Here is a 17,081-nt window from a genome sequence, read left to right on the forward strand (position 1 = left end):
GGTAATAGTTGACGCAGGAAAGATCCAAGAGAGATGGAAGGAGTATATAGAAGAACTGTATAGTAAAGAACTCAGACCAACAAAGTTAGATATAGAAAAGGAACATGACATAGAGAAAGATAGTTTAGGTCCAGGCATACCAGACGATGAGATAGAGAGGGTATTAAGAGAGATGAAAGTAAAGAAGGCCTTGGGGGTGTATAACATTCCCGCGGAACTATTGAAATGTTTAGGAAAATGTGGGAGGAAGAGGCTATATGGGCTGATCCGTAGTACGAGGGTCATCCGGAAAGTAGTACCCGTTCGTGCCGCATGAAGTGCTGACGACGCGAGTAGCCGCTGGACGAGGTCAGATAGCTTCAGTGTAATGTCATTTTTTTTTTAAATAAATATAATTCATCTCAAGTCACTCCTTTCCTTCTAAAATCATTTGCAATTGTTAAAAAATACCTACTCCATACCCTGCAAATCGTCACAGTCGGTGTGTGGCGATTTGCAGGGTAGGGAGATCCAGTACGATAACCACAGAATATTGTATGCCCACGAAAATCCATTTGCACTTTGTTTGAACTGAAATTCAATTAAATCGTGTCGAATGTAAGAGGGTCATCCGGAAAGTAGTACCCGTTCGTGAAATAAAGACACAAAAGTTAATATTAACAAACATAAAAAATTTTATTTGAAAGAGGATACTTTAAACTACTTCTCAACATAATCTCCAAGCAAATTAAGGCATTTGTCATAACGTGTGACAAGTTTCTGTATTCCTGCTGCATAGTCCTTCGCCGCCAGCTCATTGAGATACGCGAGGGACCCATCTTGCACAAATTTTTGCATAATGCAGATGGTGTTTAACAATTTCATGAACAATTGTTCGAGAAACATTGGGAAAATGCTCACAGATGTCATCAATTGTGACGCGCCGATCGTTCCTCACGAATTCGTCAACTGAGCTCACCAGTTGGTCTGTAATGACAGACGGTCTCACCGAACGCTCATCGTCGTGTGTGTTCCCCCTCCCCATGTTGAAGTTGCGACACCACCGCCGAACAGACGACTCGTCCATTACATTGTCTCCATACACCTCCTTTAATTGGCGATGAATATCACATGGGCGAACGTTTCTTGCATTGAGGAATTTAATCACTGCCCTCACTTCACAACTGGCGGCGTTCTCAATTTTTTTAAACATTGTAAACAATCACAGAAACAACACAGGCAATGCTAGCGTCACGCAACTTGGCTCAGAGAAGGCAGACAAGCCACTGAAGCTATCTGACCTCGTCCAGCGGCTTCTCAGCCATCCTCGGTGTTCCCCTCGCCCCTGCGCAAGGAGAGTTGACTCCCGACCCCCGAGTATTCTCCTATTACTCCCGCCCGCGTGCAGTATTTTAAAACGACGTAATAACTACACCCCGCCAGAACAGCGTGTGGCAAGGCAGTTAATGCCCAAGGCATGATCTAGTAAATATTCGCATAAAATTTTGCTTTTTAAGGTTCTTAAGGATTTCTACGCAATCTATTTTGTTTTTGCTCGAAGTTCTATGAAATTCTCATCCGAGTTCTTCGAAAAGTTTTCATTATTACTTTTGCCACCATTTTTAATCTTTGAGTGTTTTTCTTCCTCCTCAACGGCGCTCTGACTTCTCCTTGCTTCCTTATCATCGCGTTGGAAATTTTATGGAATTAACAACTCTCCGTACAAAATTTAACAGCATTTCCCAAGTGCGTTTTCTGTCAGCGCTGATGGCTTTGAGCGTGAGTTATTGTATTGCAAACGTGAGTGATGTGTAAACGGAGCGTGATTTTGAACGGTATGTGAAATTGAGTAGTGCGTGATTATGGGCGTAGTGGGGTGGCGATGGATGGTGCGTAGTATGGTCTCATATTGTGTGAAACTAGCCGAAGGGCGATGGTAAAGGTGCGCTTGGTATTCTTTAAATGTCATTGTATATAAGAGCATCTTGTCTCCTATCCGCTCTTGTTCGTGTATGTTTATGCATGCATTGTAAAAGTAATCATTGAGTAGACTTGACCGTTGCCAGCAGTATAATTGCCCGATTGCAACGATAAATTCTTACATAAATAAATTATAGTTCGCACTTTAATTTCACCGAGAGCCCATTGATATTAACTTCACTGAATTACCTTACCTACTTTATACACTCTGAATCGCTTTTGTGAACATTTACATTTTATCTATATATTATAGCTCACCCTCTCCGGACTACAACCTTGACGTGGTGGAAGGGCTTGTGCGTTCCGATGACCCCTAGAGCTGTGCTGGCGGGAGTAATAATAATTGCTCTTGGTAGGGACGCCCATGCCAGATAGGTCGAAGATTAGGAGCCAGGCGAAAGGTAGTCCACGCAGCGTCTGTTCCTCAGTGAGGCGGCTGCAATGGCGTCTGACCCCAGTGGGGCGGCCAGCAAGTGTCACGTTAAATATCCTATTAAGGAAGGCAACGGGAAACCACCTCAATTATCATTGCCAAGACTAATACGATGGACAATAAGCAGAATATGAGTCCTGACAACAACGGGGCTCGGACCAATCGGCCATGTGTCGTGCCCGGCAGCAGGGGGAGGCAACGCTTCCACGGTCGTCATCCCATGAAACCTTTGAAAGGGAAAACTGGAAGTAGCAGGACCAAGATCAAGAGAAGAAGACCAAGTTAGTAACAATAGGAATTTGGAATGTTAGGGCAATGATGAGGACAGGGAAATTGGATAATATTAAGCAAGAGATGGAAAGGAGAAAAATAGGTATTTTAGGTCTATGCGAGGTGAAATGGAAGGATAGCGGGGATTACTGGAGTGATAATTACAGAATAATATACAGCTGCGGGGACGAGAGACAACGAAGGGTTGCGATAGGATTGAATTGAAGAGGTAAGAAGAAGCGTGGTCAACATAGAACTAGTAGAAATAAAAGCAGAACCGACGAGCTTGGTTATTATTGAGGTATACATGCCAACGAGCAACCATGCAGAGGAAGAGGTCGATAGGATATACGATCAGTTAGAGGACATAATCCCGTGTATTCCTGAGGGAAACATTTGATAGTGATGGGGGATTGGAATGCGACCGTAGGCGAAGGAAGAGATGGTGATGAGGTGGAGGACTACGGTTTAGGCCCAAGGAATGACCGCGGGGAGAAAGCAGTTGAGTTCTGCAGGAGACAGGGGTTAGTCATCACCAACACTTGGTTTAGACACCACAAAAGAAGGAGGTATACATGGGAAATACCAGGTGACTCAGAAAGGTATCAGCTAGATTATATTCTGGTTAGACATAGGTTTAGAAACAGTGATAAATTTGCACAGCTTCCCGGGAGCGGATGCGGACTCTGACCAAAATTTAGTTGTTATGAAATGTAGCGTCCGTTTCAAAAAGATAAGGCAGGGGCGGAGGGTTAGAAAATGGAACGCAGAAGCATTAAATGGATTAAAAAGGAAGGAGTATCATCAGGCGGTAGAGGAAATCATTAGGGATGGTATAGAGCTAAGTACTATCGAAGAAAAATGGGAAATTCTCAAGAAAGGGTTGTCTAAAGCCGCAAAAGACACTTTTGGAACCGTTAATGCGAAAAGGACTAGGAAACCATCACGGATGAGATGATTACAAAGATGGATGAGTGGAGAAAATGGAAGAATGTAAATACAGAGTTAGGCAAAATGAAGTACAAAGAATTAAAAAATAAATTGAGGCGGGCAACAAATAAAGCAAAAGAAGCATGGTGGAAGACGCAGTGCGGGGATATGGAAAGTTTGCAGAGGAAGGGTGAAATCGGTGCGCCGTACAGCAAAGTTATATCTTTATCGGGAAGTAAGAAAGGGAGATCTTTGCTAGCAGCTAGAGATAAGTCGCGTAAGATAATAGTTGACACAGGAAAGATCCAAGAGAGATGGAAGGACTTTGGAAGTGGAATTGAAGGAATGGAAGTGTTTTGGACCAACACGGTCAAAGTAGTGGGGACGTAAGGAGAAGGAATGCGCTTGGCGAAGAGGCTTTCACAAGGAGGAGGGAGTTGATGACAGGGACGTTGAGTAAGGACATTAAGAAAAGACTCGTAAAAACTTTGATATCGAGCGTAGTAGCTATGTACGCCGCGGAAACGTGGTCATAGAAGCAGGAGGATAGACGTAGACTGGAGGCTTTTGAAATTCGGGTGTGGAGAAGAATGGAGAAGGTGAAATGGACAGATAAGAAAACAAATGAGGAAGTACTTGGTATGGTGGGCGAAGAGAGGGGTTTTTTGTGAGAAATCCTATGGAGGCAGGAAAAGTGGATGCGGAGGGTATTGACCGGCAGTGGGATTTTGAAGACTGTAATAGAGGGGAGAATGTTAGGCAAACGAGGAAAGGGAAGGAGCAGGATAGGGATGTTGGACGGGATGAAGGGAGGAAGTAAGTACTGAGAGATGAAGAGGGACCTGATGTAGAGTAGGATGCTGGATTTTGCTTTTTGTTAGGAGTCACAATATATTACGAGGGTCATCCGGATGGTAGTACCCGTTCGTGCCGCATGAAGTGCTGACGACGCGAGTAGCCGCTGGACGAGGTCAGATAGCTTCAGTGGCTTGTCTGCCTTCTCTGAGCCAAGTTGCGTGACGCTAGCATTGCCTGTGTTGTTTCTGTGATTGTTTACAATGTTTAAAAAAATTGAGAACGCCGCCAGTTGTGAAGTGAGGGCAGTGATTAAATTCCTCAATGCAAGAAACGTTCGCCCATGTGATATTCATCGCCAATTAAAGGAGGTGTATGGAGACAATGTAATGGACGAGTCGTCTGTTCGGCGGTGGTGTCGCAACTTCAACATGGGGAGGGGGAACACACACGACGATGAGCGTTCGGTGAGACCGTCTGTCATTACAGACCAACTGGTGAGCTCAGTTGACGAATTCGTGAGGAACGATCGGCGCGTCACAATTGATGACATCTGTGAGCATTTTCCCAATGTTTCTCGAACAATTGTTCATGAAATTGTTAAACACCATCTGCATTATGCAAAAATTTGTGCAAGATGGGTCCCTCGCGTATCTCAATGAGCTGGCGGCGAAGGACTATGCAGCAGGAATACAGAAACTTGTCACACGTTATGACAAATGCCTTAATTTGCTTGGAGATTATGTTGAGAAGTAGTTTAAAGTATCCTCTTTCAAATAAAATTTTTTATGTTTGTTAATATTTACTTTTGTCTTTTTATTTCACGAACGGGTACTACTTTCCGGATGACCCTCGTATTTAGTCGCTGTGTCCATCCAAAAACCTACCTTAACCGGTAGATTACCAAATAATAATAATAATAACCACAGTAATATTACAAGTCTACTTCGGAAGGTAAATCTCCGAAAGACGGGAAAATAATCCACGTCACTCATTATTAAATAGCTGCTAAGTAATCTTAGTGTCTTTTCCCACACCCTAGAGATTCAGGAATAGTAGACTCTGTGAAAGACAATTTTTTACTCATTGGTAATAACAGAATCTAAAAATCAAGGATACGATATATTCTTGAATTAAAGAAAACGTATGTCAAGTGCGACATGATAAGTTATGTGACGAACTGTCACTATCCTTCCTTCCTCCTTTGGATTTCTCCCAAATATCCCCTCTTCTCTCATTTCACCATGCCTCTTTTTGTCGTTCCTTTCCTCGTTTGTTTTCATTTCTGTCCACTTCACCTCCATCCCTCTGCACGCTCACATCTCAAAAGTCTCCAATTCAGTCATTTTCCTTGATCTTGACCACGTTTCCGCGCCGTATAAAACCACGCTCCATATTACAGTTTTCACGATCCTTTTCGTCTGGCTCCTACCCTTTTACCTAACTGGCATGGGTGACCCTATCAGGAGTAAATGTAATGGCTCCCGTCAGGGAGACTATCCTGTTCCCCTCCAATCTCTTCATTCCCTCATAGCTTCTTGTTCCTTCGTTTTCCGTTAACCACAACTCGTAGTTCATCTTCTGAGAGTGTTCCACATTACCTTCAGTTGTAACTTCCCATAAACTATCCTGCTTCCAGAGTCGTCCATTCGATTTCCCTCCTTTTCTCGTGAGTACATTCCTTCAGCTTTCTTTCTTCACCCACTCTTCGAAGTACTTAAGAATACTCTATTCATTTTATTTTCAGCATTCTTCTGTAGCACTACATTTCCCGTCTCCAATTTTCTTTTCTGTGGCGCCCAAGTCTCGCATCCGTAGAACAGTTGACTCCATACGCAAACTGTCAACGAATGGCCACCTTATGTCTGTCTATATGCTTGCGGCGTTTGCCGTCAATAGTTTCTCCATCACTAGTGATTCTGCGGCCTAAGTAGCGAAACTCTTTTACTTTTTCCGGGGGATATTTCCCTGGCCTTGGTTGAGGTTTGCCTTTTCCGCTTTGTCTGCAGACCAGGTATAAAATTTCAATTTCACAGTACAGTATCATACAATTCATGCTATGCAGTATCTTGTTATAAAATACATCTCCACTAGACGAGTCTATGCAAGACGAGTTGCTCTAGGCAAAGTGAAAAATAAAATAAATTTTAGAGAACATATTTCTTCTTCCTCTACTTCTACACGATACCCAGCAAACCGCCGCAAGGGCGCGTGGCAGGGGGTGTTGGGTCACCACCCGACAGTGCACGTACTACGCTACTTAGGATGCAAAAATACCTTTTTCCCTTGCGCCATCGTTTGCAGTCATTATCATTACCTTTCGTGGAAAACTCATCTTAAATATATCGGCCCTGCTATACAAATACTTGTACTGCTTTACAATAAAATCGACCCCAACAAATCCTAGTGCGCAGGATCCCAAATGTTCGTCTCGTATTCGAGGTGCGGGCACTAAGCGACGCGAAACAACCCTTCTCTTGAACTAATCCATCGAAATTTTCCCCCGCTCTGTACGAAAGGACCTAAAATTCTGTCGGGTCGGAGTGGAGAAGGACCAGGGCCAATCCCCTTCGAGAACGCCTTCCACACTGGCCCGAACTGAATGAGTAAATCCGCACATCCGAAAGACCTTCCTCTGAAAACTTGTCACTTAATGCGCTATCGTCTTCGGTCGCCGTGGAAGGAAACGAACGAGTACATACCGCCATCTCCCCAAGAATTAATGTTTTCGGCCTCTTTACGCGAACCAGCCGGAACCGGATTGGCAGCATTGCTCTGGAACTTTGATAAATCCATTTTCTTCAGCGCTTACGGTCGAGTCGCATGAGGGATCACTGTCGAAAAGCTAGCATCATTCGCTAAGCCATCGAAGCTCCTGGAGGATTAGTCTTCTGCAGCACTACGCTTTACTTCGCTTTATTCGCTTACCGTCATCGGGAAAAGAAAATGCTTAGGCAGTTCGAAAATGCACGTCAAAATTATGTACTCACTCAATGGAGATATGTGCCCGTGGTTAATTATTCCTCAAGGTATTACGGTTAAGTTTACTTTTGTTATTTTCTCTCATTTCTTTACACAACATCGCTTTCATTTATTATTTTTGTTACTTAAATGACAATCATTCCATCCAGTTTATTCACGCATAAACAACAAGCCTCGGAATAGGGTTTTAAAATATTTAATTTGGAATAAATATTGAGTAAATGTGAGCAAGGAGCTCGTAATTATTGAGATCGGACCAAGAATAATGGCCCATACCCTTAAACTGCTTGTATGACAAGAAGCCATTTTGAATGATAAATATGAGAAATTATTCAGGCACGCACAAGTTTAATACTCGCTCTTCCATTTCAGGATTTAATATATATAAATGAACACGATTAGTTACACCTTAAGCAAAATTCTCAAATACAGGGTTCGTCCGGAAAATAAGTGTACTGATTTTTTCCCGCCGCTCCAGGCGCGCCCAGCACCGCTCTGACGGGCTGCGATTGGATGGGGGTATGTTGGCAAGCGACGCTGAAAAAGGCAGTCGGCTCTGAGCCGTGGTGTAGTGAGGAGCTCTGTTAACGCGAACCTCCACGCTCGACCCACGTCACGGAACGCGATGCCGAAGCAGCGTTATTCCATCAAATTTGCGGTAAAGCTTGAGAAATCGTCTACCGAAACAGTCGGTATGATTAACCAGGCTTACGGGGAGTCAGCCATGTCCATAAACATGATCTTTCGGTGGCACAAGATGTTCGTGGAGGGCAGAGAAGAGGTCGACGACGAACCACGGCCTGGACGCCCATCAACGACACACACCGACGAAAATGTGCGAAAAGTTCGCGATATACTGAACTCTGATCGTCGTCTTAGTGTTAGGATGATAGCAGAGCAGTGTAATCTTCGAAAACGAGTCGCCCGCGTCCGGCCAGCGATCAAAAACATCTGGCGGCTGCATCACGACAATGCGCCGTCTCACACCGCGCTTGTCGTGTCGGACTTCTTGGCCAAGCACGGCGTGGCAACGCTGCCGCACCCGCCCTACAGCCCGGACTTGGCACCACCGGACTTCTTTCTGTTCCCGAAGATAAAGAGGAGTTTGAAAGGAACGCGATACGGGACTTCGGACGCCGTCAAAGAGGCCGTGACGACGTGTCTTCGAGAGGTTCCCGATGATGCCTTCGCGGGAGCGTTCCAGGAATGGGAACGCCGCTGGAACAAGTGTATCGACTCACAAGGGTCCTATTTTGAGGAATATTGGCTTAAGATATGTAAAAGTGTAATGCATTTTTTTTCCTGAGCTCAGTACACTTATTTTCCGGACGAACCCTGTAACTTAATTCTTAGCATGGTATAAGCCAAGTTCTTCTTACTAAAGGAGTTGTATCGCCCACAAGAGGTATAAGACAAAAAACGCCCACATATTCATTTATCTACATCTACATCTACATAATACCCCGCAAGCCGCCGCAAGGGCGTGTGGCGGGGGGTGTTAGGTCACCAACCGTAAAAAAGAAAAATACCACATGCAAAAAAACAACACGGAAAATTACACCCACAGCAGCGCACACACTCATGCAAAAATCCCTTCATCCAATACTCATGCAAACACATATACCGCAAAACAACTAAAAAACTGCACCCCATGATGCAGCACGAAAGACATCCTACAACACGGAAGCCAGGACACAACAAGCAAGAAATTGAAACATCACTACCACATGAAAATGCACCACGAAACACTGTACCCCCAAAGAGTCTCTAAATGGCAGGGAATGCGACCCAACGTTGCAGGTAGCAGGAATTTGCACTTCATATGTGCAAATTTGTCATTTGCAATTCATAAAACGGGTGGTGGGGAAATGTAATGAGAAAGTTGAAGAGAGGTGTTATTTTGCTCCAGTTGGACTTCATTTGGAATATGCCGCAAGTATTTGGGATCCTTTGTCGAAAATTTGGCAAAAAGGATTAGATAAAGCCCAGAGAAAATCCGCTGGATTCGTTAAAAATTTTCATGATAAGAACACAAGTGTGACAGGTCTCTTAGGGGAATTAGGCTGGGAACCACTTGCAGTGCGGAGAGAACAAGCGAGGCTTAGACTTTTAGGAAGGTTCAGAACAAACGAGTTTAACTATGACACTGAAGGAATTCTAATGGCCCCACACTACTTAGGTAGACCAGACCATGAAGATAAATAAAATATAATAAAAAAATAAATAAAATAAATAAGAAAATAAATAAAAAATAAGGGAGATAGATTCCAGGACAGATAGATACAAATACTCATTCTTTCCCCGAACAATCAGAAATCATAATAGTAAGAAACCGAAGTCACTTTAGAAATATTAAAAACATTGAACTTACAAGTCGGAGCAAAGTTAAACAGTGCAAAGCTGTTAGGTATACTTTCAGGTGCATGTGTATGTAAGATGTTGGTTGAGTGTTTGCATGTGTGTGGTGTGTAAGTTTCTTGCATGGATGTATGCCATGTTTTTTGTGAATGTATTAATTTGTGGTTCTTGCATGCGGATTTTTTTCTTTCTTTTTTTCTTTCCTTTACCAGAATACACGACAGAAACTCTATCAACCAATACAGAGGACACTTGGAAATATGTCTTAAATATTTTACGCGAAGGAATGAAGACGTACATCCCGTCCAAACTCAAATGCGACAGTGAGGAACCTAGATGGTACAACGGGGAAGTGAGATCGCCATTAAGAATTATTATGTAGATGTAAGAAGGCCAAGAAAGCTACAGTCAAATTTCAAAAAGAATTTAAAGAGTGACGATATAGATAATGTGTATACATCCAGACAGCAACTAAAAGTTCGACAAAGTCCCACACAATAAATTGTTACACAAACTTAAATACTATGGGATCAATGAGAAAATAATTAATTGGATTAGGGACTTCTTGTCAAACCGCAAACAAATAGTAGTCATAGATGGGTTGTGCTCAACGGAGAGAGATGTTACTTCGGGCGTCCCCCAGGGAAGTGTAATAGGGCCTCTTCTGTTCTTAATATACATAAATGACTTAAGCACACACATTAGTAGCAATCTAAGGTTATTTGCTGACGACACGGTGATATACAGGGAAATAAGGAGCCAACTAGATCGCGAGCTACTCTCTAGAGACTTAGACAATATCTCGGAATGGTGCAATAAATGGGGATTAACACTTAATATAGATAAATGTGCAGTTTTGAAATTTTGGAATAAAGGAAGCGAGGAACAGGATATAAACTACAAAATAGAGGGTTCAGTATTGACTACGGCAAATCAAGTTAAATATTTGGGGGTTGTTCTAACACCACGCCTTTCATGGGGAGCACATATCAGGACAATATGCGGATCAGCTTTAAAGAAACTTGGCTTCATAAAACGGGTGGTGGGGAAATGTAATGAAAAAGTTAAAGAGAGGTGTTATTTTGCTCTAGTTAGACCTCATTTGGAATATGCCGCAAGTATTTGGGATCCGTGGGAGAAAATTTGGCAAAAAGAATTAGATAAAGTCCAGAGAAAATCCGCTAGATTTGTTAAAAATTGTTATGATAAAAACACAAGTGTGACAGGTCTCTTAGGGGATTTAGGCTGGGAACCACTTGAAGTGCGGAGAGAACAAGCGAGGCTTAGACTTTTAGAAAGGTTCAGAACAAACGAGTTTAAATATGACACTGAAGGAATTATAATGGCCCCACACTACTTAGGCAGATCAGACCACAAAGATAAACTAAGGGAGATAGATTCCAAGACAGATAGGTACAAATACTCATTCTTTCCCCGAACAATCAGTAATCATAATAGCATGAAACCGAAGTCACTTTAGAAATATTAAAAACTTTGAATTTACAAGTCGGAACAAAATTAAACACTATAGAGATGTTAGGTATACTTTCAGGTGCATGTGTATGTTAGTTGGTAGTTTGAGTGTTTGCATGTGTGTGGGGTGTAAGTGTTCATGCATGAATGTATGCCTAGTTTTTTTTTTTTTTTTTTTTTTTAATATATATGATTTTGTCGTTATTGCATGCGATTTTTTTTTTATTATTTTTCTTTTCTAAATTATGGGTGGTGTCCTAGCACCCCCCGCCACACGCCCTTGCGGCGGCTTGCGGGGTATTGAGTAGATGTAGATGTAGATGTAGAAAAGAATGTCGTAGTAAGACGAACAGTATTATGCGCACAGCACTACACTCTTTTAAATCTAAAATGCTAAGCGAATATCTTGAGGAAAATCCAAAGTCCTTTTGGTCCTATGTTAGGGAAATACAGGGAAAACATCCCACTGTTCACTCTTTGAAAACGGAAAATGGAGAAATCATTACAGATAGCGTGAAAAAGGCAAACATTTTAAACCATTTTTTCCAGAGCGTCTACAATAACAACACAAACTCACCAAACGATCCTCCACACCCACCCGGGGAACACATGAGCGATCTTACACTGACCAAGCAGGGGATAGTACATCTGCTCCGTAGTATCAAAGTACACGAGGCACCTGGTCCGGAAGAAATACCTGCTGGAATATTAAAGGAATTAGCTGAAGACATTGCCCCGTTTTTACATATTGGTTTTCTAAAATCGATAGAAGAAGGCTCAGTGCCTCGCGACTGGAAGCTAGCCCATATAACTCCCATTTATAGAGGCGGCGATAGGGATAAACCAACTGATTACCGACCCATTTCTTTAACATCGATCTCTTATAAAATATTGGAACACATTATTGTCACTAACATTATTTGATTTCTCGATAGCAGGAAAATACTAATCCACAACCAGCACGGATTTAGGAAAAGCAGATCTTGCGAAACACAAATTGGTCTCTTCATTCACGATATACTTGGATCGGGACAAAACAACACACAAGTTGATGAAGTATTCCTGGATTTCAGAAAAGCCTTCGACTAAGTCCCACACAATAAACTGTTACATAAACTTAAATACTATGGAATCAATGAGAAGAGGAGGATAGATTCCAGTACAGATAGAAACAAATACTCATTCTTTCCCCGAATAATCAGATATCATAATACTAAGAAACCGAAGTCCCTTTAGAAATATTAAAAACATTGAATTAACAATTTGGAACAAAATTAAACACTGCAATGATGTTAGGTATACTTTCAGGTGGGTGTGTATGTAAGATGTAGATTGAGTGCTTGCATGTGTGTGGGGTGTATGTGTTCTTGCATGAATGCATGGCATGTTTTGTGTGGATGTATGAATTTGTGGTTTTTGCATGAGGTTCTTTTTTCTTCTCTAAATTTCGGGTGGTGTCCTAACAACTCCCGCCACACGCCCTTGCGGCGGCTTGCTGGGCATTAAGTAGATGTAGATGTAGAATAAAGATTTAATATTTCACGGTGGTCGTGAAATATTAAATCCTTATTGTGGAAGCGGAAAGTTTCTTTTTTACCATCACCTAATGGCGTTAATGACCTAAGCTGTTGGTAGACTACTATAATAGCTACTATTACTCCGAAAATACTATATGAGTTAGACAGGAAAATGCGATAAGCAGGTAGTATATAGGAGCTGCACGAAGTGTGAAAAAGAGCTGTGGAGGATAAAATCGACAAATAACGGTGTATTCGCGGCAGCGTAAAATAGGTGTGTCGTCCATTCGCCACTTCACTCCGCGCGTTCGCAGCGAGGAGGAGAGGGCCGTGTTCACTCACGTCGTCATGCTCTTGGATGCGTCCCTCGTGATCTTGGCGACGACCTCCCGAAGCGAATAAAACCAAGAGAAGCAAGCGACGACCACTATTCATATCAGCCGGTCACCCGAGCGGCCTCCTCCCTCCCACTCCACGGGGAATGCCCAAACCTCGGGGCGGTGGGCGAGGACACCTGGGAACGCGAGGGTCCTCCGTAAAAGCCAACCGACCCCGTCACACTCGGCCACGGCCACTTTCCTTTACCCTTTGCCATGAATGGAATGTGAAGATCCCTCCTTACGCCTCGCGCCCTTCACCATGCCCCACCCATCCCTTCGACCGCCCTTCCGTGCAGGGGAGCAGAAATCGCACGGAAATGGCGGAAGACACCTAGGGTGGACGGTCGGTCTCAGGGAAGTCCACTCTCCCTGTTGCTGCAGAAAAATTATCCATTTCACTGGAAAAGGAAGAGGTGGATTGCCGGTGGATGGGTTTGAAATGCCTGTGCTGCTCCCGTGTGAGAACCGTAGCAGTTGGGATCGAAGTCAGCATCGTCTAGGAGACCCACAAGCATTGTGAGAAATGATCCCCGCTCTCTAGCCCTGCAATCTTCCTCCACCACCATCACTACGATGGTTCCTGAAATTCATGAACCATTTTAAATCCCTAAGTGGTTTGATAGGCCTGTTAATACTACTGTATAATATGCATTGGCGAAACGCATATAGCTACAGTTCTAAAATGAAAAACGTTGCAAAAGGAAAACAGTTGCTATTTGCATTAAGTACATCTAAGCCCGGATAGCTCAGTCGGTAGAGCATTAGGCTTTTAACCTAAGGGTCCAGGGTTCAAGTCCCTGTTCGGGCGAATTTTTTTCTGTTTAAGTGAACATTTTCTTGTTTTCTACGGCTAGTGTGTTATGGGCCAGTATTACTTTTCATTCTCTCTGCCTGGCTTCTGCCGAGAACAGACGTGCTCGAGCTCGCTCCCTAGAACCGGTTCGACCCTACCTGAGACTACCTGCGTGCCTGCTGTTACTTCTGTGTTTGTTCTTCCCTAGTGAAGTGTAGTTTAGTGTTAGCTTTAATTTTGTGAAATAGTTAGTTTATTTAGTTTTTGTGCTGTTTGTTATTAGTTTTTAATAGTTTGGTGGTATTCCTAGTGGGTACTCTTAGTGGCTTGCGGTGGTTTTTGTCCGTCGAATCTAATTGGTTATCGGTGAGTGTTTTATTTTCTTTACCATCTTTTTTCTTTCCTTTCTTTACTTACTTACAAAGCGTAACTTATTGATTGAGCTAAATTTAACTAACCCCTCTTAGAAATTTTAGCATAGTGTATACAGGTTAGCTTTTGTTGGGAACTCAGTAGTTTAATTAGGATGGCTTCATCTAGGTCCCCTGTTGCCATGCTCGAAGGCACTGGCGAATGCGCGGCTTTAAGGGCCCGTATCGTCATGCTGGAGAGAATGGTGCGGGAGCTTCGATCGGAGATCGCCGGCCGGTGGGCTCCCCTCGGGAGAGATGGTGCTCGGGGTGGGAATACGAAAACCCGCCACGCCCATATGGGTGCACGGATTCGTCCGAATGCTACACGTGGCTGGGCGATTAGAGACCTACCCCGTGTCCCATCTCCCAACGAGGGAGTGTCTCACGTCCGTAGGTCAGACGATTGGAGGGTTGTCTCTCGAGGCAAGGGGAAGGTAACGCTGCGGCGTGGATTGGACTCTGCGGAGGCAGATACCATCCCCGTCTCCAACAGGTACCAGGTGTTGTCGGATGACAGCACCACCGTACCTGCAGCCCCTACCCCTACTCCGAGGGCACTGCCTAGGGTAAGACGTCAGGGAACGGGAAGGGAGGGAATTGTAGTAATAGGTAGCTCGAATGTCCGTCGTGTAATGGTCCCATTGAGGGAAAGGGCGCGCCGCGTAGGCGCCGATCAACGGGTGACCGCCTGGTGTATACCAGGCGGAGGAGTCCCTCAGGTGACGAAGGCGATCGAGGCGGCGGTCAAAGGCGCGAAGTGCTCTAGGCTGCAGGTCGTGGCCCATGTGGGCACCAACGACGTCACGGACCGTGGATCCGAGGAGGTCCTCCGTTCCCTTAGGGAACTGAGCTCCGAGGTGAAGCGCGTCCAGGGCGTCGAGGGGGTTCGGCTGGGACTAACGGTCTGCAGCATCGTTCCGAGGGAGGATCGCGGGTCTCTGGTTTGGAGCCGAGTGGAAGGCATAAACCAGAGACTATCGAGATTCTGCTCGGACATAGGAGCCTCCTTCGTCGACCTCAGACCAACCCTCCGATCTTGCAGGACTCCCCTTAACCGATCTGGGGTCCATTACACGGCGGAAGCGGCGAGTAAGGTAGCGGATAGGATACTCGACCACTGTAGGCCTTTTTTAGGATAGAGGGCAGGTCACTTAGTGGGTCAATAACATCTGGGGATAGCGCGTATAATATTATTAATAAAAATATAAAAGTCATTGACAACACTGACATTGATTTAGCAAGACATGTGACACGCACTTCCCCACAAAGGCGTCCTAAATTACAGTCAGGCACAAATAAGGACGTTATTCAACATCAAAATAATTTAACTATACTTGTTATAAATTGCAGAAGCCTCAAGAACAAAACAGCAGATCTAGAACACATAATCCAAACTCATTCCGCTGATATAGTATTAGGCACAGAGAGTTGGCTGTGCAATGATATTAATGACCAAGAAATTTTCCCAATAGATTTCAAAGTTTACCGACACGATAGAGATACAAGACCCGGAGGAGGGGTTTTCGTGGCAGTTAAAAGTCATTTTGAAAGCAGGCAAGTTTCATTTGAAAATAATAACATAGAAAGTGTTTGGTGCACCTTACTACGGACCAATCAACCCAACATAAATTTATGCTCTTTCTACAGACCTCCAGACTCAGATTTGAAAACACTTCACACCCTCAACGATCAAATTCACAAGTTTACACGTAAATATAATAACAGCATAAACATAATTGGTGGCGACTTTAACCTCCCAGGTATCGATTGGGACAACAATATCGTTAAATCTGGGACCCGCGATCGCGAATCTTGCAATTCCATGATAAAATTGGTTCAAAGAAACTCCCTTCATCAAGCAGTACGCATGCCCACCCGTGGAAAAAACATATTGGATCTATTTCTTACAAACACGCCGGAACGTATTATTAGTGTATCAACTGATGAGGGCTTGAGTGACCATAAAGCAATTAATGTCCATTTGGACATAGCAATAAAAAAGATTGTTAAACCAAAAAGAAAAATTTATAATTACCATAAAGCAGACTTTGAATCTTTTGCCAATCAATTAAATTCTTCACTACCCGAGTTCAAAACCCGCTTAAGTCATGTCAACGTGGAAGAAACTTGGACAGAATTTGTCAATATCATGCAAAAAGGAATCGTAGATTTCATACCTATAAAATACGTTAAAGCAAATCGCGACCCCAGGTGGTACGAGGGTCATCCGGAAAGTAGTACCCGTTCGTGCCGCATGAAGTGCTGACGACGCGAGTAGCCGCTGGACGAGGTCAGATAGCTTCAGTGGCTTGTCTGCCTTCCCTGAGCCAAGTTGCGTGACGCTAGCATTGCCTGTGTTGTTTCTGTGATTGTTTACAATGTTTAAAAAAATTGAGAACGCCGCCAGTTGTGAAGTGAGGGCAGTGATTAAATTCCTCAATGCAAGAAACGTTCGCCCATGTGATATTCATCGCCAATTAAAGGAGGTGTATGGAGACAATGTAATGGACGAGTCGTCTGTTCGGCGGTGGTGTCGCAACTTCAACATGGGGAGGGGGAACACACACGACGATGAGCGTTCGGAGAGACCGTCTGTCATTACAGACCAACTGGTGAGCGCAGTTGACGAATTCGTGAGGAACGATCGGCGCGTCACAATTGATGACATCTGTGAGCATTTTCCCAATGTTTCTCGAACAATTGTTCATGAAATTGTTAAACACCATCTGCATTATGCAAAAATTTGTGCAAGATGGGTCCCTCGCGTATCTCAATGAG

At 43.7% G+C, this 17,081-nt stretch overlaps 1 non-coding gene across 1 annotated transcript; it reads left to right on the plus strand.

Moving 5' to 3' along the window:
• The first annotated feature begins 13,832 nt into the window (after positions 1-13,832).
• TRNAK-UUU (transfer RNA lysine (anticodon UUU)) lies at positions 13,833-13,905 on the plus strand. The gene has a single exon. It is a non-coding gene; the product is annotated as a tRNA-Lys (tRNA).
• The last annotated feature ends 3,176 nt before the right edge of the window (positions 13,906-17,081 follow it).

This window comes from Hetaerina americana, unplaced genomic scaffold (assembly GCF_022747635.1).
Source record: "Hetaerina americana unplaced genomic scaffold, ioHetAmer1.1.p SCAF_21, whole genome shotgun sequence".
Taxonomy (NCBI): Eukaryota; Metazoa; Arthropoda; class Insecta; order Odonata; family Calopterygidae; genus Hetaerina; species Hetaerina americana.